The sequence below is a fragment of the Phyllostomus discolor genome, chromosome 5, assembly GCF_004126475.2.
Source record: "Phyllostomus discolor isolate MPI-MPIP mPhyDis1 chromosome 5, mPhyDis1.pri.v3, whole genome shotgun sequence".
Classification (NCBI taxonomy): Eukaryota; Metazoa; Chordata; class Mammalia; order Chiroptera; family Phyllostomidae; genus Phyllostomus; species Phyllostomus discolor.
In genome coordinates this window covers 121707735-121712383 of record NC_040907.2, presented here as the reverse complement: position 1 = coordinate 121712383, position 4649 = coordinate 121707735, and positions in this window count along the sequence as shown.

Below are 4649 nucleotides of genomic sequence, written 5' to 3'. Positions count from 1 at the left end.
CCAGGTCTGTTCACTCCACGCCAACTCTGAGCTAGACTGAGCTGGCAGGGGGGTTCCCTACTCCGTATGTGGGGGAAAGACGGGACTCCTTACCCCTCACAAATGGTGGTGGTGGGGGGGTGGAAACAAAGTCCTGAAATGACTTTGTCTATTTTTCTTACCTTTTTAAAAATTGAATTTATTGTAAAGGTCTGGGTTAATAAAACCATACAGGTTTCAAGTATACAACTCAATAAAACATCACTGCATACTGTCTTAAGTGCTCACTATCCAAAGTCAAGTCTCCTTCTGTCCTCATTTGTCTTCCCTTTGGCTACTTCCCCTGCTCTCAACCCCCTTTTCTCTGCTATCACCATGCTGTTGTCCGTGTCTATGTGTCATATACATATTTCACTTAATCTCTACTTTTTTCACCCAGTCTCCCAAAGGCTGTCTACATTGCTAATAACACTTCAGATTTTTTACCACCTGCCTGGTCCTGTTCTCACCACTGACACAATCCTGTGAGGCTGGCATTATTATCCTGGTCCCCTGTTATAGATGATGAAACTGAGATTCAGGGGAAGATTAAGTGGTGTGCCCAAAGTCACAAAGGCAGCCAGTGACAGAATTGAAATTTGAACTCAGGCAATGGGGCAAAGATTATATTACAGTACCTATATGCTGAGATTTCTCTTTGGTGCAAGGTGAAGCCATTTTATTAGAGGCATAAGGAGGGAGAATTTTTAAGACTTTTGGTTCTTATTCTTGAATTGAAGCCTTTCACATTGAATCAGTCCTGTTTAACAGAGAATTTAGGGTCAACAGTAATCAGGAGCACTGAGGTCAGGTTTTAAATGGGAACTGTAGTAAGATTTTTGTGATGAGAAGATGTAAGCCTCTAGCCCCTCAAGGCCAGGCCTATGAAAATAGAAAGCAATGATTTTAAAGGTTAAAGGTGGCCTTTCTCTGCTTCACAGCTCAGCATCTCCCTTGGTCACCAATGGGTAGAGGAGAAATTTGTTGCCCTCTGAAAGTTCTGCAGATGAGGCAACTCAAAAATTCCAAGCTCATGTATTTTCACCTCTTGAAATTGAGGTGTGGCAAGTGTCTGTATCTCTTAACCAGAACTCATTCATCACTGTGTCCTTATGGCAAAGACCACTAGTGGTCTCCGGTCTCTATTCTCCCATTTTTCCTGTACTAGAATGCTGATTTGTAATTGATTTTAGTAAAATAAAGCCTACATTTCTCAGCCTCTCTCCATGATACATAGGCCATATGACTAATATGGCAGTCATTGATTGTACACCTACTCTGGGCCAGGTGCTGTGCTAGGCATTGGTGGGTTTAAAGATACTTAGATGCAAACCCACTCCTTAGCCAGCCAGGCTGCTGGTCTGTTCATCAAACATTGACCTGGCAACCTGTTGGGTACTTAGTTGATCTGTCAATAAGCATGCTAGCTATTTGATCAGTGGCCAGACCCTCACATGGGCAGTCATTGGTCCTAGTATTGAACTTTCAGGGTGCATAGATGAAGGAAGGTCCTTTCACCACAGTCCCAGGATGTGTAGAGTTTGATGCAAGTCATAGGCATTAATTCCAAAAAAATCAACACACCCTTATCTTATAACACACACAGAAATTAACTAAAGATTTAAATGTAAGATCTGATGAAGTAAAATTATTTGAAGAAAACATAAGAAAAAGCTCCTTGACATTGGCTTTGGCAATGATTTTTTTTGGATAGGGCACCAAAAGCACAGGCAACAAGAACAAAAATAGACAAGTGGAATTGCATCAAACTAAAAAGCTTTCTACAGCAAAAGAAGCAATCAAAAAAGTGAAAATGCAACCTATAGAATTGAAGAAAATCGACTTCCACTCAAGATGGAGGAATAGGTAGACACACTTTGCCTCCTTGTGTAACCATAGATAGAATTACAACCAGATCTCAAAACAAATAACACCCAGAACCATCAGAAAATCGAGCTGTATGGAAGTCCAAAAACCAAGGATTTAAAGAAGCCATATTCATCTAGATGGGTAGGAGGGGCAGAATTGTGGAGATGGGTGGAGAGGTGGTGTGGCACAGAGAGGCAGCAGTGGAATGGACAGTCACATATTCACGTGTTGTGTATAAAAATTGGGAGGGATACCTTGGGAGTGAGCAATCCCAGCCCTAGGCCAGATGGCACAGCCCAGTTCCACTTCTGGGAAGATAAATCTCCATTACCTCTGGTTGTAAAAACCCAGTGGAGGTTGGGGCAGTGGAAGAAACTGCTGGATTATCACTGCTTAAAGAGCCCAGATGGACTTAGAACATAGGCAAACCCACCAACCCTGGGTTTCACCACCAGGGCAGCAGCTGGCAGGGCACAGTCATATATGGGAAGTGGGTAAAGTGACTGGAAATGAGTGAGTACCCAGCAAACCTCCATAAGCCAGGCAGTGGTATTGTACCCTCTCAGAGTCCTCCCCCCACACAGAGCCACAAAGCAGTGATGTGGGTTGCTCCACCCTGGTGAGTACCTAAAACTCTGCCCCATACAATTTGCAGGTTCCTCTTCTAAGACAAGGAGTCAAAGAAGCTCTACCTAATACACAGAAAAAAAAAAAACAACACAGAGAGGAAAGACTTATGGCCAAAATGGAGGTGTAGGTAGACAAATTGTGCCTCCTCATACAACCAAAAGAAGGACAACAATTTAAAAACAAAAACAACCAGAACTGACAGAAAATTGAACTGTATGGAAGTCCAACAACCAAGGAGTTAAAGAAGACACATTCATCCAGACCCATAGGAGGGGTGGAGACAGGTAGCTGGGCAGAGAGGACTTGTGGCAAGGCAGTGGCTGGCAAACTCAGGGAGGTGGCAGATTGTGGACGGGGTGGTCCCACATGCACTCGCAGATAAACTGGGAGGAACAACTGGGGAGCAGGATGGACTGTGAAGCCCAGGGCCACAGCGTAGGAAAATAAAGCCTCAAACCACTGATTGAAAACACCTGTGGGGGTTGAGGCAGTGGGAGAAACTCCCAGCCTCACAAGTGAATTCATCGGAGACCCACAGGGTTCTAGAATGTACACAAACCCATCCATGTGGGAATCAGCACCAAAAGTGCCCAGTTTGCTTGTGGGAAGTGGGGGAAGTGACTGAAATCCAGCAGAGAGTGGAGCAAGTGCCATTGTTCTCTCTTAGACCCACTCCCCACAAACAGCGTCACAACACAGTGATGTGGGCTACCCTGCCCAGGTGAATACCTAAGGCTCCACCCCTCACTATGTAACAGGCATGTCCAGACCAAAAAAAAAAAAAAAATGGCCCAAATGAAAGAACAGATCAAAGCTCCAGAAAAAATACAACTAAGTAACAAGGAGATAGCCAACACTGTTGCACAGTTCAAAACACTGGTAATCAGTATGCTCACAGAACTGGTTGAATTTGGTCACAAATTAGATGAAAAAATGAAGCTATGCTAAGTGAAATAAAGGAAAATGTACAGGGAACCATTAGTGAATGGAAGGAAACTGGAACTCAAATCAACTGTGTGGACTAGAAGGAAGAAAGAAACATCCAACCAGAAAAGAATGAAGAAACAAGAATGCAAAAAAAAATGAGGAGAGGCTTAGGAACCTCCAGGACATCTTCAAACATTCCAACATCTGAATTATAGGGGTGCCAGAGGAGAAGAGGAAGAGCAACAAGTGGAAAAGTTATTTGAACAAATAATAAAGGAGAACTTCCCCAATCTGGCAAAGGAAATAGACTTCCAGGAAGTCCAGGAAGCTCAGAGAGTCCCAAAGAAGTTGGATCCAAGAAGGAACACACCAAGGCACATCATAATCACATTGCCCAAGATTAAAATGAAGGAGAGAATCCTACAAGCAGCAAGAGAAAAGGAGACAGTTACCTACAAAGGAGTTCCCATCAGACAGCTGATTTCTCAAAGGAAACCTCACAGGCAAGAAGGGGCTGGAAAGAAGTATTCCAAGTCATGAAAGGCAAGGACCTACATCCAAGATTGCTCTATCCAGCAAAGCTTTCATTTAGAATGGAAGGGCAGATAAAGTGCTTCCCAGATAAGGTCAAGTTAAAGGAGTTCATCATCACCCAACCCTTATTATATGAAATGTTAAAGGGGTTTATTTAAGAAAAAGAAGATAGCCCTGGCTGGTGTAGCTCAGTGGATTGAGTGCGGGCTGCGAACCAAAGTGTCGCAGGTTCAATTCCCAGTCAGGGTACATGCCTGGGTTGCAGGCCATGCCCCCCAGCAACCGCACATTGATGTTTCTCTGTCTCTCTGTCTCTCTGTCTCTCTCTTTCTCTCTCTCTCTCCCTCTCTCTCTCTCTCTCCCTCCCTTCCCTCTCTGAAAATAAATAAATTTTAAAAAAATTATAAAAAAAGAAAAAGAAGATAAAAATATGAACAGTAAAATGACAGCAAATTCACAGTTATTAACAACCATACCTAAAACAAAAACAAAAACAAACTAAGCAAACAACTAGAATAGGAACAGAACCACAGAAATGGAGATCACATGGAGGGTTAGCAACAGGGGAGTGGGAGGTGGAGAGAGGGAGAAAAGGTACAGAGAATAAGTAGCATAGATGGTAGGTAGAAAATAGAAAGGGGGAGGATAAGAATAGTATAAGGAAAAGTAGA